An 11,187-nucleotide genomic window follows, 5' to 3' on the forward strand; every position below is an offset into this window, starting at 1 on the left:
AAGAGACAATAGTTTGTCTTATTCTTTATGCTATCTCTATAAAATCAGTCCTGAAGTTCATCCAATCCGCATCAAGTTTTCTTCTCATCTCTATAACTCATCTGCATTCCTTCAACATTCTCGTTTTAAGCCTTCTATTCTTTTCTCAATGGCTCATTCTTCTAACATTTCTCTAGATCCATCCATGAGGCATTCTGTACCTCAACCTCCTGTCCTTTCTGCAGCTACCATTGGTGCCATGTTGCAGCAAGAGAATAATAGTTTGGCTAATAAGTCAGACTCCGATGCTATCTACGACTTGGTGAGTCTTGGAACTCGCTACTCATCCTCTATTGTTGCCTTTTCCCAGCGAGTACAAGTCAAAAACCATGAGGTTGAAAGGCTTAAAGAACAAATTGTTGTATTTCAACGAATTGTTCAAGAGTCTCACACAAGGGAAGGAATCATTCGGCAGAAGAATAAACAGTTGAAATCTCTATTAGATTCTTCATTCCGCTTGCCAGTTCCCATGGATAGGGATGACATGATTTTGTATGAAGAGAATGAACGTCTCAAACATGAGGCTAAGAACCTCAAGTTTATGTAAAAGTATTTAAAAAATATCTTTCTATTTTTATGAACTCTGATCTATCTTTTAAGAGATATTCATAACATGCATCATACCTATTTCTCTTCTAATCATACATAATCTATCTTCCGGTAAAGGTTTTGTGAATATATCTGCTAACTGATTGTGTGTGTTTGTGAACTCTAGTACTATATCACCTTTCTGCACATGATCTCGAAGAAAATGATATCTTATTTCAATATGCTTAGTTCTAGAATGTTGTATTGGGTTCTTTGAAAGATTTATAGCACTTGTATTATCACATTTGATTGGAATGTGATTATACATGAGTTTAAAATCTTCAAGTTGTTGCTTCATGTAGAGAACTTGAGCACAACAACTACCCGCAGCAACATATTCTACCTCAGCAGTAGATAGTGCAATAGAATTTTGTTTTTTACTAAACCAGGAAACTAGTGCATGACCTAAGAAATGGCATGCTCCACTAGTTCTTTTTTGATCTATTTTACAGCCAGCATAATCTGCATCTGTGTAGCTGATTAGATCGAAAGATGTGTGCTTAGGGTACTATAACCCTAGGTTAATTGTACCACTAAGATATCTAAGAATGCGCTTAACTGCAATTAAATGTGATTCTTTTGGAGATGATTGAAAGCGTGCACATAAGTGCACACTAAACATAATATCTGGTCTACTGGCTGTTAAATATAATAAGCTACCAATCATACCTCGATATATCTTCGAGTCAACTGGCTTACCGGATTCATCTTTATCAAGTTTAGTTGATGGGCTCATTGGTGTTCCAATTTCCTTAGCATTTTCCATCCCAAACTTCTTCAGTAATTCCTTAATATATTTTGATTAATTGATGAATGTCCCACTTTTTGCTTGCTTAATTTGCAATCCGAGAAAGAATATAAGTTCTCCCATCATGCTCATCTCAAATTCTTCCTGCATAGACTTAGCAAAAACTTGACACATATTTTCATTAGTAGCACCAAATATTATATCATCAACATAAATCTGAATCAAAAGAATATCATCATTTTCATATTTAATAAAAAGAGTTGTGTCGATTTTTCCTCTTGAAAAACCTTTTTCAATCAAAAAACCACTGAGTCTCTCGTACCAAGCTCTAGGAGCTTGTTTAAGTCCATATAGTGCTTTTGTGAGTTTGAAAACATGATTTGGGGAAATATGATTTTCAAAACCTGGAGGTTGCTCAACATATACTTCTTCATTTATAAAACCATTTAAGAAAACACTTTTAACATCCATTTGAAAAAGTTTGAAATCTTTATAACAAGCATATGCAAGTAACATTCGAATAGCTTCTAATCTCGCGACTGGTGCATATGTCTCATCATAATCGATTCCTTCTTCTTGATTAAAACCTTGAGCTACAAGTCGAGCCTTATTTCTAGTAATGACTCCGGACTCATCTTTCTTGTTTCTAAAACCCCATTTTGTTCCAATAATAGAATGATTTTTAGGTCTAGAAACAAGTGTCCAAACATCATTTCTTTCAAATTGATTCAACTCTTCTTGCATAGTTAGAATCCAAGATTCATCAAGAAGTGCATCATCAATATTTTTGAGTTCAATCTGAGATAGAAAAGTAATATGATTGCAAATATTTCTAAGAGATGATTGAGTACTTACACCTCGTGAAGGTTCTCCCAAAATTTGTTCTACTGGATGATCTTTCACAAATTTCCACTGCTTGGTTGCATCTTGTATTAAATTTTGTTGATCTTTCCTGATAGTTCCATGTTGAATTTTTTCTATTGTGTTCTCTTTGTTGAGATTGAGACTTTCCGTGTTATTTATACCTCCTGTTTCTTCATCAATAGATTTCTTGGAGAGTGGAGAATTAGATTCATCAAATACTACATACATAGATTCTTGTACAGTCAAAGTCTTTTTATTGAATACTCTATAAGCTTTACTATTAGTAGAATACCAGAGAAAGATTCCTTCATCAGATTTTGCATCAAACTTGCCTAAATTATCCCTATCATTCAAAATAAAACATTTACATCCAAATACATGAAAGTAACCAATGTTGGGCTTTTTCTCATTCCAAAGCTCATAGGGGGTTTTATCTAATTTAAACCTTAGCATAACTCTATGTATAACATAACATGCAGTACTTACCGCTTCGGCCCAAAAATAACTAGGCAAGTTGTTCTCATTGAGCATTGTTCTTGCCATCTCTTGAAGAGATCTATTTTTTCTCTCTACTACCCCATTTTGTTGAGGAGTTCGAGGAGTAGAAAAATTATGCACAAAACTATTTTCATCACAAAAATTTTCAATATTTTTATTAACAAACTCTTTTCCCCTATCACTTCGGATACTTGAAATAGTATAGCCCTTTTCATTTTGAATTCTCTTGCATAACTTGGTAAAAGTATTATGTGCCTCATCTTTATGAGCAAGAAAGATGACCCAAGTATATCTAGAGAAATCATCAACAATAACAAATGCATAATATTTTCCTCCTAGACTTGCAACTCTATTTGGTCCAAAAAGATCCATGTGTATCAGTTGCAATGGTCTAGTAGTGGAAATATGTTTCTTAGTTTTAAAAGAAGTTTTTGTTTGTTTACCAAATTGACATGCATCACAAATTTTGTCTTTAAGAAATTTTGTTTTTGGTAAACCTCTCAAAAGATCATTTTTTGAAAGTTTGGAAATAAGTTCCATGTTGGCATGACCTAATCTTCTATGCCATAACCAACTAGTTTCATTTTGAGCTGAAAAGCAAATAGCATCTCGTGAGGTAATTTCTTCAAAATCAATTGTATAAACATTATTGTTTCTAAAGGTAATAAAACAAATATTACAATCATGATCATTCAAAATAATGCACTTATCCATTTTGAAAGTAACTGTAAATCCCTTATCACATAATTGACTTATGCTCAAAAGATTATGTTTTAGACCTTCAACAAGTAGAACATCTTCAATTATTAGAGAAGATTCATTACCAATTTTACCTATTCCCACGATCTTCCCTTTCAAGTTGTCTCCAAATGTCACGTGTCCTTCTTCTTTAGATCTAAGATCAAAGAACTTAGTCTTATCTCCCGTCATGTGTCTTGAACATCCACTATCTAAAAATCATTTGTTTTTGCTTGTGGATGACTTCATGCATACCTATAAAAATAATTAAAATGATTTTTCTTGGTACCCAAGTTCTTTGGGTCCTTTATTTATTAGTATTAGAAGAAACAAGATTTTTAGGTATCCATATGGCCCTAACAGTCATTGTATGATTTCTTCTAATAGGACAAGTATGATAATTATGACCATTTCTATTACAGAAATTGCAAATAGCATGTGACATATATGAAGAACTTGAATGATTATAATAATAGCTTTTTTTGACAAAATTATTTTTATGAAAGGAATTTTGATTATTGGTCTTTGATATAGAAGGATTATCAAAGAAATTTTTATAAGGTTTGTATTTTTGTTTTGGCATATATCCCAAGTCTACCTTGTCAAAAACACATCTTTGACTACCAAGAAGTTTTTCAAAATTTCTTTTTCCATTCGTAAAGTTTTCAACAATATTTTCTAAATCGGTTTTCTTCTTATTCAATTCAAGATTTTCATCTTTCAAAATGATATTTTCTTTTCTTAAAATATCAATTTCATTTGCTAAAGAAAAATTTTTCTTTTTCAAAGCAGTATATTTGATACCGAATTTTTCAAATTCCTCATAAACCTCTTCTAAAACATTTTGCAATTCTTCATATGAAGGATCTTCAATATTATCAAGATTTGTTACTTCAATGTCATCTTTAGCCATAAGACAAAGATTTGCTGATTCTCCATTGCTTGCTTCACTATCTGAGCTACTTGAATCATCATCTCATATAGCTTTCATTGCTTTCTTGCCCTTGTTTCGATCTTTCTTTAGCAGAGGACAATCTGGCTTGATATGACTAGGCTTATTACATTTATAACAAATTAAAGTGTCATTTTTACCTGAATCTTTCTTGGAAAACTTTTTGAAGGATTTCCTCGGAGGAATTTTATTTTTCTTTAAGAACCTCTGAATTCTTCTTGTTATCATCGCAACTTCTTTATCTTTGTCTTCATTTTCCTCATCTTCATCACTTTCACTTTCATGAGGAACAACTTTAAGTGCCAAGCTCTTCTTTGGCTTTCCTTCTTCTTCTCCTCTTTTCAATGTGTACTCATGGGTGATAAGTGACCCGATGAGTTCATTCACTTCGAGCTTCTTGAGGTCTCTAACTTCAAGAATCGCTGTCACTTTTGATTCCCAGCGTTTTGGTAGAGAGTTGAGAATTTTTCTTACTATCTCCACCTTGGAATAAATTTTGCCAAGAGCTGTCAAGCTGTTTATGATGTTAGTAAAACGAGTGTGCATACTAGAAATAGATTCATCATCATTCATCTTAAACATTTCATATTCATGAGTAAGAATATAAATTTTTGATTCCTTGACTTGCGAAGTTCCTTCATAAGTAACTTCCAAGTTATCCCAAATTTCTTTTGCCGTAGCACAAGTCATTATTCTATTAAACTCATTTCCATTGAGAGCATTAAATAATAAATTCATAGCAGTTAAATTCAAAGTATAAAGTCTATCATCTTCACGATCAAACTCTTCTTCTTCCTTTTTGACCTTTACTCCATCAACCACTTTTGTTGGAATATAAGGTCCATTTACAATACATTTCCAGATTTCTCGACCTTGAGCCTGAAGGAATATTCTCATTCTAACTTTCCAGAATGAGTAATTATCTCCACAAAAGAGTGGAGGCCGACTGCTAGATTGACCTTCACCAAATGAAGCTGAAATGTTAGCCATAAGATCTTAACTGAAAAGATAGTTAATCTTATAATAGAACTCTTAGCTCTGATACCAATTGTTGCCCAGATGACTAACACAAGAGGGGGGGTGCATTGAGTTGTATTAAAAAAAATAACAATTATAAATCAAATATATAATATAAAATATAAACAAAATATGAAATAGCAATAAATATAAAGAGTAAGGGTAAGAGAGAAGCAAACTCAGTATGTTAACGAGGTTCGGCCCCACTTCCTACGTCCTCGCCTCAAGCTACCCCTTGAGGATTCCTGAATTCACTATTCAATCTCCTTCAGGTGGAGATAGAAACCTATTACACCTTTGAACAACACCGCTACAAAGGATCCGTGTAGAACACCCTCTACACTTGCAATCACCTTACACGTGGTGATTCAACTATTCCCCATATAGAATACTTTCTACACGCACAAGGGTTATACACACCCTTTTTCAGATACAAGAGCTGATAGTGGGTAGGTTATCAGAAAACACTCTTCAATGAGTGAAATAAGAACAATACAGCGCAAACTATATCTCTCAAAATGAATAAGGATTAAGGCTCAATGCTTAGAGAAGAGAGAATGAAAGCTTTGAATGAATGTTGTATGCTCTTGGTGTTGTAAATGTGAAGCTCTCAAATGATCTATTTATAGGCATATGAGACTTCATATTCAAATTTAAAAAGATTCACATGTCAAAGACAACATCATTCACTTTTTCAAAAAATTCAAATAAAAGGTTCTTCATTTTCAATTGTCAAAAACAACATCATTCATTTTTCAAAAACTTCAAACCTAATCTTTTACTTTTGGCATATGACAAAAGGAGCACACTTTCCTTTTTCAAAAAATTCAAACATAATCTTTTACTTTTTGCATATGACAAAAGGAGCACACTTTACTTTTCAAATATTTCAAACAAAATCATCTACCTTTTGTATAAGTCTAAAAAAGCATCAATTACTTTTGAAAATATTCAAATAAAACATGCACATGTGAAAGATGACAATCAATCATCTTTAATATTTTCAAAGTTCAACCCTTTAATCAAGGTATGCACATGTGAAAGATGACAATCAATCATCTTTCAAAATTTTCAAATTTAATTTTCAAAATATTCATGCACATGTGGAAAATGTATTTTAATGCTTTATGATAAAATATTAATTTTGAGCATTAATCCTAATTTCGAATTTTGAAGAGATTTACAACATTACTCTATAACTTTAATGTGAACTTGTTCCCTTCTTGCTCATGCTTGTTTCCTTGATGTGCTTGATTCCATTGTGTAGACAACTTGAGCTTGAGACTTCTTTATTCTTTGAATTCATTTGTTATCATCAAAATTCGTGTGCAGATATATAATTACACAAAACTTGAAACATTGGGTTCAACAATTAGCTTGTGGTCTTGATCCATGAGTCGCATCGTATGCCGCTTGCATAGTGAATGGCAAAAGGTTCCACACAAAGGATCGTGAACAACATCGACGATCTCAAAATTGTGGAGTGTTCGTTACTGGTGAACATCAATCCAACTCGGTAGACTTCTACAGTGTTATAAATGATGTTGTCGAGTTACATTATATGGGATGGCGTCGGGTATATTTATTCAAATGTCAGTGGTTTGATGTTGGTGATCGGAGAAGAGGAATACGAGTAGATAACCATATGATTAGTGTCAATATGGACCGGGCATGGTATAAGGAAGAACCTTTTGTTTTGGTGTGCCTAGCTTCACAATGTTTTTACTTAAAAGATCCAAGGGTGAAAGGAAATTGTTATGTTGTACAGAAGTTCATAGACCGGAATGTGTATGACTTGCCACCAGGGCCTCTCTCTGAAGAACATGATTCGGAGCCAAACAGTGGTGATGCATATCAGGAGGATGAGTCCGCTAATGTTTACACGACTGTTGAATCTACTAATGTTGGTGTGGCAATTCCACTAAATAGGAGTGACATAGAACCAAGCCCCATTGATGACCTAGCGATAATCGGCGACATTAATCATGATGACCTCACAGGGGACTTTATCAATGACGAAGATGCTACGGATAGTGAAGAAGATAGAGATGGTAGTGATGAAGATTCAGATGACGAAGATTCTGATGATGATGATGAAGATTCAGGGTGATCAATGTGAGTTTATCCACAAAAGATAATATATGACCATATGTTGCAGTTAGAAATCGGATAAGAGAACTATTTATATTTACTTACATACTGCGTATGATCCTCAGGCATATACCCTTTCATCCCCAACCTCAATTCAGACTGACATCCAAGAGGAAAATTGTTCAAATTAGTAGAGATGCATGTGGTATGATCTACATGGTACATTATAAGTTACATAGTGGCATTAACTAATATATTCTTGCTTTAATGAACTATGACATTTGTGGCTGCTATATGCACTGATTGTCTATTCTTCTTTCAGGTTTGAGCTCCAACAAGTTTGGATTATCCATGAATACTTGCTAGCTTGGTATTATTGGGAAATCATTTGATTCATGGACTCTATTTTTGTATTTCATATTGTCTAATGACTCACAGTTTTGAGTGTGATACTACCACAGGTATGTGGGATGTTTAGTGAGCTGGATATTGCACCATTTTGAACTAACTATATTGCTGTAAAAATAAAAACACCGTACCCTCACGCAATCTATTTTTGGACTACTTAAGCATGGTGAGAAAGGGGCTGATTACAGTACTATCAATACTGTAATTAACCATTAATCATTAGTACTCATCAACCTTGTAAATATATAAAACCAGTGGGAATGTGCATGTTATATGGAATCCCGTTAATCTCAACACTAGAAGAGGGATATAAACATAGATCATTAATAATGCCCCCCATGGTTTGATTCAGATGGGAGACAATCCCCATGAAAGTTCATTACTATGATAAGTTATTGCTACAAGGATATGCAGGCCAAAAAAATCTCATGACATTAGTGGACATGGATTATGCACGTAATATATTGGCACTCGGTTTCATAATTATAGTTCCTTCAATGATACCAATTTTTGCTCTATAAGTGCAATGCAAATCCAGTCAACAGCTGGTTTTTGAGGTTTAATGTTAGTCCAACATGAAAAGTGTCAGGATTCTTCATTCTGGCCAACCCTATTCATCATAATGGGAAAATCTGATCAAATTAGTAGATGATATTGCCTTAAGATTGACAATACATTAATCAAATGCAATATTATCCAGTACGTCGATTTAATATAAAATCTGGTTGGATTAAATGGTAGCTTGTTAACGGTGGAATGAAAGATCCATGCTGAAAATTTTGGGCTTGGTGATTGGGGGCTACTTATATTAAGGGCGGGAGAGGTTGGCGCCCTGGAGGGAAAATGAAAAGCTAAAAGGGCTGATGGGAGATGCCAATTTACTTTTAAGCCCTTAGAAGTGACAGCTAAGTACTCAAGTGAAATGACTTACCTGCAGCAGAAGATCAGTACTTTGATCTACTTTGCAACATCGACTGAGAGTTATCAGGAAAGAGAGCTCTTCTTTCTAGTGTTACCAGACTCTTCCTTCATTTTGGCTGTGTTGTAGGGTCAACAAGCAGCAGGAGGTTAGGCCTGGGTTCTTCACTATTTTAGTTAAGCTTAAGGTGAGCATCATCTCTACCATGGTGTATGTACTCAGGTTTTTAAGTTAAATTTCTGTAGGGCTTCTCCACTGTTTTTTTTTTTTTTTTTTTTAAGAAGAGCGGAAAGTCACATGTCCAAGAGTGACCCCCTCCCATATTTATTAAAAACCCTCACTTTTGACGGAGGAATACCGTGGAAACAGAAAACAAAACCCAAGAAAACACCAATAGAAACCACACACCAAAAATAAAAACAACGACAGGCCTATTAGACAAGAAAAGCAAGCAGACCTAACATCTTAAAGAATGGAGGCCTAAACTATCCAAACGGATCAACCCTCGCAAAAACCGAGGCATATTACAATGAGTATAGAAAACCAACTCCTCCCCTGAAGCCCCAGATTTGGCTAACCAATCCGCCACTCTATTACCTTCACGTAAAACATGTTGAAACTGGCATTGTATAGTTCGGGTTAGCTCAAGAATTTCCTCCCAAAAATCCTCTAGATACCATACACCACATCTTCCTCTCATCCACCAAGAGATAACAACCTTCGAATCCATTTCAACAATCACCTTAGTGATATTTAAAGCTTTGCAAATTCTCAAACCTTGAAGAAGCGCCATAAGTTCTGCTTTATTGTTTGAACCAAGACCAACATGTGAAGCATAAGCTTGGACATGTTGTCCTAATTCATTACGAATTATCCCCCCAATACCACAAGAACCTGGATTGCCACGACTGCTACCATCCGTATTTAATTTATGCCACCCCGACGGTGACTTAGCCCACCTTACTACTCTGCAAGAAGAGACATTCGGGGCCACCGGTTTTATCCTCAAGGCCTCAAGAATCATACCATCTCGATGAGACAACCATTTGGGCTGTTTAATCATCTGACAAAGAGAACCAAGCCATACACAAATAGAATGGACAATAGTGTTATGGGATTCCAATATACCTTCCATCCGAGCTCGACATCTTCTCCTCCATAATCGCCAAGTGACAATGATGGGCATGATACCCACAATAAAACCCACCTGTGTAGATGCATTAGCTCGTCTGAACCAAATCCCTGCATTCTATTTCCAGCCCCTACCAATAGGAATACCAAAAATAGTGGCAAAAAAGGACCATATTTTTTTAGGGTAATCACCCTCAAATAACACATGATTCAAATCTTCAATGTGACCTACCATACAACAATCACATTTGGAAGCAATAGGAATACCAATACGTTGCAATCTATCATCCACACTCAAGGCCATATGCCAAGCCCTCCAAAATTGTATAGACATTTTTAATGGAATACATTTATGCCAAATCCAAGTATGCCAATCAAGAGAAGATCCCCTAACACAAATACAGTTCCAGGCAGATTTAGTAGTAAACTTACCTGTTTCCATCGGAGTCCAAATCAAAACATCCTTTCCCGAATTAGGCCTTGATAATGAATTTAAAATCTCATCCACCTTCTCCCCCCCTACTAAGCTTTCTAACATATCCACATCCCAATTGTCTGATAGCCAACAATCTTTTATTTTAAGCAAAGGTGACCCAACAAGGGACATCTCATTTATAAGAGGGCCATTCTCCCTCCAGTTATCATACCAGAAAAAAATATCTCCCTCTCTAATCTTCCACTTCGAATTATTCAACAACAACGGTATACAATTTGCAACCATTTTCCAAAATCTAGACCCCTTTGAGTCTTGAATTAAGCACCAAGGTTTTGTGCCCACATATTTTGCTTTGAAAAAGTTGGCCCATAAAGAATTACCTTGAATAAGATTCCATGCAAAGCGCATATGCAAAGCTTTCTGACAATCTTGAAGGGACCGCAAACCTAGCCCCCCTTCTTCCACCGGATTGCAAATGTTTTTCCATGCCACCCACTTTCTTTTATCCCGCCCATCTGATTCTCCCCAAAAAAAAGAACTCATCAACTTGTGCATCTTGGAAATGATAACTTGAGGGACCTGTAAAACAGCAAATAGGTGAATCGTCATGCTAGAAATAACATGTCGTAACAATATGAGCTTTCCACCAGAAGATAGAAGCCGCATTTTCCAACCACTCATTTTTTGCCTCACTTTATTCATCATATCTTCTAAGTGAGCCTGTTTAAGTTTTCCCAAAACAATCGGCACCCCCAAGT

The sequence above is a fragment of the Carya illinoinensis genome, chromosome 15 (genome assembly GCF_018687715.1).
Source record: "Carya illinoinensis cultivar Pawnee chromosome 15, C.illinoinensisPawnee_v1, whole genome shotgun sequence".
NCBI classification, from domain to species: domain Eukaryota; kingdom Viridiplantae; phylum Streptophyta; class Magnoliopsida; order Fagales; family Juglandaceae; genus Carya; species Carya illinoinensis.